Source organism: Ursus americanus, chromosome 17 (genome assembly GCF_024610735.1).
Source record: "Ursus americanus isolate L20-20 chromosome 17, mUrsAme1.1.p, whole genome shotgun sequence".
Classification (NCBI taxonomy): Eukaryota; Metazoa; Chordata; class Mammalia; order Carnivora; family Ursidae; genus Ursus; species Ursus americanus.
In genome coordinates this window covers 57,017,028-57,030,349 of record NC_142143.1, presented here as the reverse complement: position 1 = coordinate 57,030,349, position 13,322 = coordinate 57,017,028, and the positions used below count along the sequence as shown (strand labels likewise).

Below are 13,322 nucleotides of genomic sequence, written 5' to 3'. Positions count from 1 at the left end.
ACTAATGAATCATCGAACTTTACATCAGAAACCAGGGATGTACTGTACGGTGACTAACATAATATAATAAAAAAACATTAAAAAGAAGAAAGCAACAAAACCATTATTTTGTTATAGGGGTTGAACATAAAATTATAATTGATTAATGGATTTTGGAGAGCCTCTTAAACAGTCCAAATTATTTATTCTGTAAATGTGTTTTAACAAGAACCAACCTACAAGCAAAGATATGATACTGGTAGTGAACTTCAAGATTTCAGCTTCAAAACACAGAGAAATGGTTGTGTAATGTTCATGTTATATATTTTATATAAATTTATATATATATATATATATATAATCTCACATCTTCCTTATCCATTCACCTATCAATGGACACCTAGATTGCTTCCATATCTTAGCTATTGTAAATAAAGCTGTAATAAACATAGAAGTGCATATATCTTTTTGAATTAGTATTTTTATTTCCTTTGGGTAAATACCCAGTAGTGAAATTACTGGGTCAATTATGCTCAAAATTTTTTAAATTACTTAAAAACATAGAGAAGAATGGATGGGAGTAAAAGAAAATTTTAACACTGATGACATCACAATGCACTATCAATAAAACCAATCCAGAATATAGACAAAATTTTTAAATAAATTTGGAAAAATGCAATGGAGACACAGAATCCATAAATTATTGGATTGTGGCCCAAGTAAGTTGATCTATAAGAAATTTCATTTATTATGCTAAGCAAAATAAGTCAGTCAGAGAAAGACAAATACCATATAATTTCACTTGTGGAATTTAAGAAATAAAACAGATGAACATAGCGGAAAGAAAAAAAGAGAGGGAGGCAAACCATAAGTTACTGTTAATTATAGAGAACAAACTGAGGGTTGCTGGAGGGAAGTGGGCGGAGGGAATGGACTAAATGGGTGATGGGTATTAAGGAGGGCACTTGTGATGAGCACTGGCTGTTGTAAGTGATGAATCACTAAATTCTACTCCTGAAACTAATATCGCTCTATATGTTAACTAACTAGAATTTAAATTAAAACTTGAAAAAAAAAAACCTACAAGAAGGATATTCACAAACTAAGTCCACCAGTATATTAACAATATTAATCACCAAATTAAAAAATAAATTTCATGTGACCCAGTTACGTCTTTGACTCTGTCATTGTTTGTCACTACTTAACGTTGACATTTCTATATTCTAATACAATAACTTATCTTTCTCATGCAGATTGGACAAAAATCAGAAGTCAGAGATGAAAAACTATACAATAACAACATTCATTCTTCTGGAACTAACGGATGATCCACAACTTCAGGGTCTACTTTAAATTTTTCTATTTTTTACCTACTTACTAAGTGTAACTGGGAACCTGGCTATAATTTCACTTACACTAGTGGATTCTCACCTTAAAACACCAATGTACATTTTCCTACAAAATTTTTCCTTCTTAGAGATTTTATTCACATCCGTTTGTATTCCTAGATACTTATATAACCTAGCAACAGGTGACAAGACTATTACCTACTGTGCTTGAGCCATTCAAGCATTTTTCACTGATCTTTTTGGAGTAACGGAATTTTTTCTCCTGGGTACCATGTCTTATGACCACTATGTGGCCCTCTGCAAACCCCTGCATTACAGCACCATCATGAGCAGCAGAGTCTGTAAAAGACTCATCCTTTGCTGTTGGATAGCTGGCTTGTTAATCATACTCCCACCATTTAGCTTGAGCCAAAGTCTGGAATTCTGTGACTCAAATGTCATTGATAGCTTTCTCTGTGAGGTATCTCCCTTCCTGAAGATTTCATGCTCAGACACATGGGTCATTGAGCAGATGGTTATCATTTGTTCTGTGTTGACCTTCATCACAACACCTCTTTTTGTGGTTCTTTCCTACATATACATAAGCAAGACTATCGTAAGATTCCCTTCAGCCCAGCAAAGGAAAAAAGCCTTTTCTACCTGCTCTTCCCATATGATTGTAGTTTCTATCACTTATGGCAGCTGTATCTTCATCTATGTCAAACCTTCAGCAAAGGAATCAGTGGCCATTAATAAGGGTGTAATAATGCTAACTACTTCCGTCACTCCTATGTTGAACCCCTTCATTTACACTTTGAGAAACAGACAAGTAAAACAAGCCTTCAATAACTCAGTCAAAAGAATTGTCTTATCTTCCAAGAAATAAAGGAATGCTAAAGTTGATGATTCAAGTTTTCATAAGAGATTGGCTTCCCAAAGCATATATCATTGAGTTCTTAAAATAATTTGTTCCTTCCTAATCTGAAGTCCATTCAAATAAAATTTCTCAAAATGTTTCTTGTCTCCAACACTCCCCTTACTTAGTAAGGTCACTTCTTGCAAATGTCTTTAATTGATGTTTTATTAACAGTTTTCTATGAGGGACCAAAACACCACATCATATCCAGCCTTACAATATATGAATAAAATATAAGTCAATAGTTTCTGGAAAAGATTTTAGAAATTTCTCCAAGATAAACTCTTACGAGGCAGTTGCATTCCTGCTCAAATTAATATGCAAATGATAGAAGTTAAAAGCCAATGGAATTTCTGGACAGAGTTTCATTGTAGCTTACACTATCTGTCCCCCTCTTGAATGTACATCTATACATTCTCAGAACATTTGTACTTAGGTGAGGCCGATAGGAGATGCTGCAGTGCCCCATCCATATCTTCTCAGACTTCCTGCTGTGATGTGCACCATCTGACTTCCTGACTTCCAACTACCAGAAGGGACATAGGGCCACAGAGGTCTATTGTGCCCATCTTTGGGGCAGACTAGAAGTGTCTAAAATCAAAATGCCTCAAGAGGACTCATTCACTGACTGAGATGAATTAGTGTATAAATACCCATTCTCCCTTGACCCTCAAGTGGAAGAATTCTGAAGCATTCTGAAGCTGTTCTACCCTTGTCCTCAGTTTCCAAAGTAGAATGGAGATATCAGAGTAAATGTTCTGAGAATCTTGAACCCTCAGATTCTCCTACACTCTCTGACTTGAAGAAGGTCCACTCTTCCTTGCTGGAAAATAACAGCCTCCTCCTACTTGGAAAATACACAGTCTTCATCTGAAGCAAATGCATTAGAAGTTGGCACTTATTTTCCTTAAATCTGCCCTCACCTCGAATCATGGCTTCTATAACAATGTCTAGGATCAAGTTTCAACATGGCCTTCCTAAGGAAGTACTTTCCCTTCTAAAGAAGGAAAATAATTATTCATCAAGATAGCTAATGTGTAATGCAGGAATCAAGATAACAGACCTAAGAATGGACCAAGAGGTTACTATACTTGAATAAGAGTTAAATAAAATGTTAAATAAGGGAGAGATTACTGATATAGGGCCACTCTTCAGTGGCTCATACTTTGACGTCCTGGCAAAAAACCTGGAGCCAGTCCTAACGTACTGCTAGTTTGACTCCTTGAAGCCTGGACACATTGGACCCTACAATAAATGAGGTAGAGGTGCCAGAACAGCTTTATACGGTGTTTATAAATGATGCAAAAGTTTCAAAAAGTTAGGAATGCTGGATTGGATTTATCAACTAAAACCAGAGAACACATGAGCTGTGAGAAGCCAAAGGAAATTCTGTTCTCAAAACAAAGAAGCAATGTTTTAGTAGAAGCAACACAAGCATCACTGAGACCTTAGTGATAACTGTTCTTTGTAAATCAAAGATTGGACGCTATTTCTCAAGGACAAGATTCAGAGTATCAACAGCCAGGCTGCAACACTTCCTGTTAAGGGCAAGGTGGTCTAATTTTCATTTACCTAGGAATGGAAACACAGGGTCACTGACCTGCAGAGGTCTGTGACAGTATCTAGTAGAATAGGACTGAGATGGGCAGTGAAAGAGAGTATTATTTGAGCTATATGATCAAGAAGTGTCAAGAAGAAGGCAACCCAATGGAAATTCCCTTCCCAATTGCCACAGATGAGCCACTTTCCAGCTGTAAAACCCATCTTTGAAGGAGAGGCCATGTCTTCTTGTGGAAGGACACCGCAATGCCACAAAAAATACAGACAAAGGTTTTTCAGTCAGTCCTTTCCCAAGAAGAGGTGAGGTCACTTATCAGAGTAATTCTAGACCTGGAATAAAGGGACTTCCAAATTCTTTCAAGGTCTGTTAAAATTGACCTTTCCGTTTCTGTTGGAACTAACTCTGACACCACACGACACAAATGCAAATAGAGCTTGTGTGTTTCAAGGCTGGGTGATGGAATCCTATCTAACTATTTGCAGTGGCTCACAATCCCACTTAGTAATCATGTCTCTGGATCCAGAGTATCTAAAAATCAGGACAGACAAATTAGTAACTGTCGGATCCCTTTCACTCATCTCTGATCTATGCATACAAGTTTTGCTAAAATAGGCAAAAGTAATCATTATTTGCCCATGTGGCTCATAACCTGCCAGCTGGAGAAAAAAACAATATAACCACCATGGTAAACCTTCACTGTATGCTATGGTGTAGGGTTTAAATTCCATTTATTCTTCTCATAGGAATATCCAATTGACATGGCATTATTTATTGAATCTTTCCTTTCTCCTTGCAGGTGTGAATTTGCTGTGATTCAGGTGATCAAAGAAGTCTGGATCTGTTACTAGAATTTTTATTTCATTTTGCTGGCCAATTTCATTTTTAGTTTTTCTTGTACCAATACCACAACATCTTAATTACTATAATTATTACTTTTACTTATCAACTATAATAAGTCTTGATATTTGCAGTAAGTCTTCCAACTTTCTTGTACTTCAAGATTGTCTAGCTATGTTTTGTCCTTTGCATCTCCATCTAAATTTAGAATCAGCTTGTGAAATTTCTTGAAATTAAAATGCTACAGTTTTATTGCATTGCATTTACTCAATAGATAAATTTAGAGAGAACTGACATTCTTATAATATTGAACTTTCTAATACATGACTATGGGATAGTCCTCCACTTTTTTTCAGCAAAGGATGCTTCTATTTATTCTCAATTCTTATCAGTATTGGTTTACAAGTATTGGCCTCTGCAAGATCATAGTTAAAGCTCCTTGGTGTGGGATATTGATTTTATATGTAAGGGCTAGATCAAAAAATTCAATTTTGGGATACTTGATATAGTTTGAAATTAAAAAAAAAACTAAATGCTAAAAAGTTAAGATACATAAGTATTCAATGATATGTCTGTATCCTTTATCATAAACAATATATAATTATGAATTCAACTATTTTTTTTAAAGATTTTATTTATTTATTTGACAGAGATAGAGACAGCCAGAGAGAGAGGGAACACAAGCAGGGGGAGTGCGAGAGGGAGAAGCAGGCTCACAGTGGAGGAGCCTGACGTGGGGCTCGATCCCGTAATGCCGGGATCACACCCTGAGCCGAAGGCAGACACTTAACCGCTGTGCCACTCAGGCGCCCCTGAATTCAACTATTTTTAAGCCTGCAAGTCAGATGCTGTCAAGCAAACTGCCACGTGCAATCCATAATCCTCTGAAATTTTTAACTCAAAGACAAATAGATTCAGTAAACTTTAATTTTCCAAGTGTTCTCAGAAAGACTTATGAGAGGGGCGCCAGTTAAGCAACTGCCTTTGGCTGGGGTCATGATCCCAGGGTCCTGAGATGGAGCCCCACGTGGGGCTTCCTGCTCCATAAGGAGTCAGCTTCTCCCTCTCCCTCTGCTGCTCCCCCTGCTTATGCTCTCTCATTCACGCACTCTCTTGAAGAAATAAAAACTTCAAAACAAAAAACAAAAAAAGGAAAGAAAGAATTATGAGAAGCATCCACCATTTACAAAATAAAGCTGGATAATCCATTTACCCCAAATGAACTACCTATATGTGTTGTGAGGTCACAATGACAGACTATGATCTTCTGTGGAGAGGGTACCGTCTATACATAAGCATTTCCTCTTTACAGGAAGAATGTGAATAACAAGAAGGAACAGAATCACCCTTTATTATTTCATCAACTACTGGTGTTTTCATAGTGTTTTAAATGCCTGATTTCAGATTTAGCCTTCCATTTATTTAAGTCATTCTAGTTTCCTACAGTAAAGTGGTTTTTTGTTTCCAGGGCAGCAGTTTTGCACGTATTTTGACAGATTTCTTCCTTGATATTTAATATTTTTATGTCACTATAAACAGTATCAGTATTTTAATTTATTTTATTTTCATTTCCTGATTCTTTGTTGCAAGCATAAATACACTATTTATATCTGAAATATATATTTTTTAAAGATTTTATTTATTTATTTATTTATTTATTTATTTATTTATTTATTTAAGAGAGAGAGAATGAGCAGGGGGAGGGGTGGAGGGAGAGGGAGAAGTAGACTCTCTGCTGAGGAGGGAGCCCTATAAAGGACATAATCCCAGGACCTTGGGATCCTTACCTGAGCCAAACCCAGAGGCTTAACCAAATGAGCCACCCAGGCACCCCACAATTTAGTTATACATGACCTGAGTGACTTTGCTAAAATCAGTATTTAATTTTAATGTTTTCTCCAGATTCATTTGGATTTCCTATATACATAACCTGTTATCTACGATCAGTAACACTTATTTTCCCTTTTTCGATTAACCTACATTTTCTTTCTTCTTTCTTATTTGGCCTCTTAATTTTTTTCTAATTTTTTATTATCTTATGTTAGTCACCATACAGTATCCTTAGTTTTTGATGTAGTATTCCATGATTCATTGTTTGCGTATAACACCCAGTGCTCCATGCAATACATGCCCTCCTTAATACCCATCACTGGCCTATCCCAATCCCACAATCCTCTGAAACCCAGAGTTTGTTTCCCAGAGTCCATAGTCTTTCCTGGTTCATTCCGCCTTCTGTTTACCCCCCCTTCATTCTTCGTTCCTTCTCCTACCAGTCTCCCTGCTATTTCTTATGTTCCATAAGAAGTGAAACCATATGATAATTGTCTTTCTCTGCTTGACTTATTTCACTTAGCATAATCTCCTCCAGTCCCATTCATGTTGCTACAAATATTCAGGAATCGTTCTTTCTGATGGCCGAGTAATATTCCATTGTGTATATGCACCACACCTTCTTTATCCATTCGTCTGTTGAAGGGCATCTCAGCTCCTTCCACAATTTAGCTATTGTGGACAATGCTGCTACGAACATTGAGGTGCCTTGTCTATATAGCCCTTGTCTTCACTACATCCACATATTTGGGGTAAATACCCAGTAGTGCAATTGCTGAGTCATAAGGTAGCTCTATTTTTAACTTTTTGAGGGATCTCCACACTGTTTTCCAAAGTGGCTGTACCAACTTGCATTCCCACCAACAGTGTAAGAGGGTTCCCCTTTCTCCACATCCTCTCCAACATTCGTTGTTTCTTGGCTTGTCAATTTTGCCATTCTCACTGGCGTAAGGTGGTATCTCAATGTAGTTTCATTTCAATTTCCCTGATGGCTAATGATTTTGAACATTTTTTCATGTGTCTGTTAGCCATTTGTATGTCATCATTAGAAAAGTGTCTGTTCATATCTTCTGCCCATTTTTTGATTTGATCGTTTGTTTCTCGTGTATTGAGTTTGAGAAGTTCTTTGTATATCTTGGATACCAGTCTTTTATCTGTAGTGTCATTTGCAAATATCTTCTCCCATTCTGTGGGTGGCCTCTTTGTTTTGATGACTGTTTCCTTTGCTATGCAGAATCTATTTATCTTGATGAAGTCCCATAAATTCATTTTGTCTTTTGTTTCTCTTGCCTTTGGAGATGTGTCATGAAAAAGGTTGCTGTGGCCGATGTCGTAGAGGTTGTTGCCTATGTTGTCCTCTAGGATTTTGATGGATTCCTGTCTCACATCGAGGAATTTCATCCATTTGGAGTTTATCTTTGTGCATGGTGTGAGAGAGTGGTCAAGTTTCATTCTTTTGCATGTAGCTGTCCAATTTTCCAGCACCATTGATTGAAGGGACTGCCTTTTTTCCACCAGGTGTTTTTTCCTGTTTTGTCAAAGATCAGTTGCCCAAAGAGCTGAGGGTCCATTTCTGGGTTCTCTATTCTTTTCCATTGGTCTATGTGTCTGTTTTTGTGCCAGTACCATGCTGTCTTTATGATCACAGCTTTGTAGTACGGCTTGAAATCCGGCATTGTGATGCCCCCAGCTTTGTTTTTTTCTTTTCATCAATTCCTTGGTGATTCAGGCCCTTTTCTGATTCAACACAAATTTAAGGGCTGTTTGTTCCAGTTGTTTGAAAAATGTCATTGGTATTTTGATCGGGATAGCACTGAAAGTGTAGAATGCTCTGGGTAGCATGGACATTTTAACTATGTTTATTCTTCTCCTCCATGAGCATGGAATGTTTTTCCATTTTTTTGTGTCTTCTTCAGTGTCTTTCAACAGTGTTCTGTGGTTTCTAGAATATAGATCCTTTATGTCTCTGGTTAAGTTAATTCCAAGGTAACGTATGGTTTTTGGTGCTATTGTAAATGGGACAGACTCCCTAATTTCTCTTTCTTCAGTCTCATTGTTCATCTATAAAGTGCAATTGATTTCTGAGCATTGATTTTTTATCCCGCCACATTACTGAATTGCTCTATAACTTCTAATAGTTTGGTAGTGGATTCTTTTGGGTTTTCAATATAGAGTATCATGTCATCTGCGAATAGAGACAGTTTGACTACTTTTTTCCCGATTTGGATACCTTTTATCCCTTTTTGTTGTCTGATTGCTGTTGCAAGGACTTCTAGTACTATGTTGAGTAATAGTGGAGAGAGTGGGCATCCTTGTCGTGTTCCTGATCTTAAGGGAAAGGCTTCCAGCTTTTCCCCATTGAGAATGATATTTGCTGTAGGCTTTTCATAGATGGTTTTTATGAAATTGAGGAATGTACCCTCTACCCCTATACTCTGAAGTGTTTTAATCAGGAAAGGATGTTGTATTTTGTCAAATGCTTTTTCTGCATCTATTGAGAGAATCATATGATTTTTGGCTTTTTTCTTGCTGATAAAATCTATGACACTGATCAATTTGCAAATGTTGAACCACCCTTGCATCCCAGGGATGAATCCCATTTGGTCATGATGGATAATCCTTTTAAGGTACTGTTGGATTCTATTAGCCACGATCTTGTTGAGGATTTTGGCATCCATATTCATTAGGGAAATCGGTCTGTAATTGTCTTTTTTAATGGGGTGTTTGCCTGGTTTGGGGATCAAGGTAATACTGGCCTCATAGAATGAGTTTGGTAGCTTTCCTTCTGTTTCTATTTTCTGAAATACCTTTAGGAGAATAGGTATTATTTCTTCTTTGAATGTTTGGTAGAATTCCCTGGGAAAACCATCAGGCCCTGGTGTTTTGTTTTTTGGAAGGTTTTTAACCACTGTTTCAATCTCTTCATAATTAATTGGACTATTTAAAAAATCAATTTCTTCCTGTTTCAGTCTTGGTAGTTTATAGGTTTCCAGGAAGGCCTCCATCTCTTCCAGATTGCTTTATTTATTGGCATAACGCTGTTGATAAAAGTTTCTAATAATCCTCCCAATTTCATTGGTGTTGGTTGTGACCTCTCTCTTTTCATTCATAATTTTATTAATTTGGGTCCTTTCTCTATTCTTTTGGATAAGTCTTGCCAGTGGTTTGTCAATTTTATTAATTCCTTCAAAGAACCAGCATCTAGTTCTGTTGATCTGCTCTACTGTACTCCTGGTTTCTAATTCATTGATCTAATCTTGATCCACTGCTATCTCTTGCATTGGTTAAGCCTGTTCCTCTGTTGCTGTTCCAGCTTCTTGAGGTGAGAATATAAAAACTGCATTTTAGATTTTTCTATTCTTTTGAGTGAGGCTTGGATGGCTATGTATTTCCCCCTTAGGACTGCCTTTGCAGCATCCCATAGGTTTTCGACCGTTGTGTTTTCATTCTCGTTGGTCTCCATAAATTATTTTTATTTATTTTTGATTTCCTGGTTTATCAAATCATTCTTGAGCAGGATGGTTCTTAGTCTCCAAGTGTTTGAGTTTCTTCCAAATTTTTCCTTGTGGTTGAGTTCCAATTTCAAAGCGTTGTGGTCTGAGAATATTCAGGGAATAATTTCAGTCTTTTGGTATTGGTTGGGACCTGTTTTGTGTCCCAGAGCATGGTCTATTCTTGAGAATATTCCATGGGCATTAGAATAGAATGGGTATTCTTTGGTTCGGGGTGTAGTGTTCTATATACATCTATGAGGTCCAACTCATCGAGTATGGAATTCAAAGCTCTTGTTTCTATGTTGGTTTCTGCTCCAGTGCTCTGTGTATTGCTGATAGTGGAGTGTTGAGGTCCCCTACTCTTAAAGTATTTTTATCTATATGTCTCTTTATACTTTATACTCGTAACAGTATAAAGCAGCTTGTGTATCTTGCTGCTCCCCTGTTGGGGGCATATACATTTATAATTGTCATATCCACTTGTTGGACACATCCTTTAAGAATAATATATTGCCCTTCTGTATCTCTAACTATAGTCTTTAGTTTAAAATCCAATCTGTCTGATATGAGAATTGCTACCCCAGCTTTCTTTGAGGTCCATTGGCATGAAAGATGGTATTCCATCCCTTAACTTTCAGTCTGAATGTATCTTTAGGTTCCAAATGAGTCTCTTGTAAACAGCAAAGATAGATCATGTCTTTTATCCAATCTGCAACCCTGTGGCATTTTATGGGAGCATTTAGGTGATTTATAGTTTGAGTAATTATTGAGAGATATGATTTTAATGATGCCATGTTGCCTGTAAAGTCTTTGTTTGTATTGGTTGTGACTTTCTGTTCTATATCACTCTGGGGGCCTTTTTACTTTTATAGAACCCCCCCTTAATATCTCCTGCAGGGCTGGTTTTGTGGTATGAAATTGGTCAATGACTGGCGATTCTGGAAGGTCTTTATCTCTCCATCAATTCTGAATGACAGCCTTGCTGGATAAAGGATCCGTGGCTGCATGTTTTTCTCTGAAAGAGCTTTAAAAATGCCCCCCCCCCCCCAATCCTTTCTCTCATTCCAGGTCTGTGTAGACAGGTCTGACGTAATTCTGATATCTTTGCCTTGGTACGAGAGAAATATCTTTGCCCTGGCTGCTTTTAATACTGTATCCTTGGATCTAATATTTGTGAATTTCACTATGACATGATGTGGCATAGGTTTGTTGTGGTTGAGCTTGGGAGGGGTCCTCTCTGTCTCTTAGACATGAAAGCTTGTTTCCTTTTCTTGATTAGGGAAGTTTTCAGCTACAATTTGTTCAAATATCTCTTCTAGACCTCTGTTTTTCTCCACCCCCTCGGGGAAGCCAATGATTCTGACATTGGAACGTTTCATTGAGTCAGTAATCTCCCGTAACCTACATTCATAAGAATGGATTTTTTTAAGCCAAGTTCCTATTTTAGCTTTCTCTTCTACTAACCCATCCTCCAAATCGCTGATACGTTTATCTGCCTCATTCAACCTGGCTGTCAGAGCATCTAGTTTTTACTGCATTGGCTCATAGAATTTTTAATTTCTGCCAGATTCACTCTCATTTCTGCCCTTAGAGATTCTATATTCTCATTAACATTTTCATTAATACTTTTTTCAAGTCTACACATCACCTTGACCATTGTTACTCTGAATTCCATTTCTGATAATTTGGTTATATCCATACCCATTAGTTCTGTGGCAGAGGCCACAGACTCGTTGTCTTTTCCTTGTTGGGGGGGATTTGTCCTCCTCGTCATTTTGATTAGGAGAGGTTGTAGGGTTGTCCAGAGCCCAAATTATTGACCAGGACCCAGGCCGTGCGCCCTTGTTTTATAGGGACCTTAGGGATGTGGGCTTCTTGATTTTTCAGCCTGCCTTCTAGGGGAGGGGCCTGCCGCGCTGATACTCAGGCAAACCTGTTTGGGTAGAGTCTCCGTGTCCCCTGCAAGGGGGGAATGGGGATGGGAACACTGTGAGCCAGTATTTCCAGGCTTTTGTTCTCTGGTGGCTTTCCCTGGTGGTTTGCTGTGCCTCTTCTGAGAGTCAGAGCAGCAGTAGCCGAATCTCAGCCTCTGTCTCAGAACAGAGGGATCGCAGATGGTTCTCCACTGATGTTCTGGCCACTTTAACTCTGTTTCTGTTGGTGCTACTCAACCCTGCGGCGTCCCTGGTTGTGTGCCCCACAGTCAGTGTCCCAGCCCTCACTTCCCGGGCCGGCACATCTCTGTCCTTTGTGTTTCTAACACCACCAGCTGCCAGCCACCAGCCGCCAGCCGCCCCCACGTGCTCTGGAGCTCCGTTTCAGTATGGTTCGCGCGCAGTCTGGAGCTCTGGTTTTTAGACTGGTCGTGCGTGTTCCCTGGCTCACATCTCAGTCTGCTCTCTTGCTGGTGCCGGTCCGTGAGTCCACCCACTCTCCCGTGCAGGTGGCTACAGCTTCCTGGTGCCCAAACCCAGAGGCTCCCTCCCCCTTCCGTTTATCTTCTGATATTTGTGCACAGCTTCATGGCTTCCCGCTTAGTACCTCAATACTCATTGCTGAAGATGTTCATTTGTAGAGATCCAGATGTATCTTCCTGCATCTCAGGCTGATTCCTTGGATGTTCAGGATGGTCTGTTACCTATCCAGCTCGACTCAGAGGACCAGCTGAAAAAGGGGACCCCTATTCCTCTGCCATCTTAACTCCTCTCTGATTATATAGTTTCTAATAATTGTTTCTATTTCCTTGGTGTTGTTTGTGATCTCTCCCTTTTCATTCACAGTTTTATTAATTTGGGTCCTTTCTCTATTCTTTAATAAGTCTGGACAGTGGCTTATCAATCTTATTTATTCTCTCAAGGAACAGCTACGAGGTTTGTTGATCTGCTCTACTGTGCTCCTGGTTTCTAATTCATTGATCTATGCTCTAATCTTGTTCACCTACCTTCTTGTGCGTGGGTTAGGCCTGTTCTGTTCCAACTCCAGCTTCTTGAGGTGAGAATATAAAAACTGCATTTTAGATTTTTCTATTCTTTTGAGTGAGGCTTGGATGGCTATGTATTTTTCCCTTAGGACCGCCTTTGCCATGTCCCACAGGATTTGAACCGATGTGTTTTCATTCTCATTGGTTTCCATAAATTGCTTAAGCTCATCCTTAATTTTTTGGTTTACCTAATCATTCTTAAGCAGGATGGTTCTCAGTTTCCAAGTGTTTGAGTTTCTTCCAAATTTTTCCTTGTGATTTAGTTCCAGGTTCAAAGCATTGTGGTCTGAGAATATGCAGGGAATAATCTCAGTCATTTGGTATCATTTGAGACCTGTTTTGTGACCCAGAACATGGTCTATTCTGGAGAAAGTTCCATATGCATTCGAAAAGAATG

At 38.5% G+C, this 13,322-nt stretch overlaps 1 pseudogene; it reads left to right on the top strand.

Moving 5' to 3' along the window:
* The first annotated feature begins 1,257 nt into the window (after nt 1-1,257).
* LOC123787323 (olfactory receptor 6C2-like) lies at nt 1,258-2,193 on the top strand (annotated as a pseudogene).
* The last annotated feature ends 11,129 nt before the right edge of the window (nt 2,194-13,322 follow it).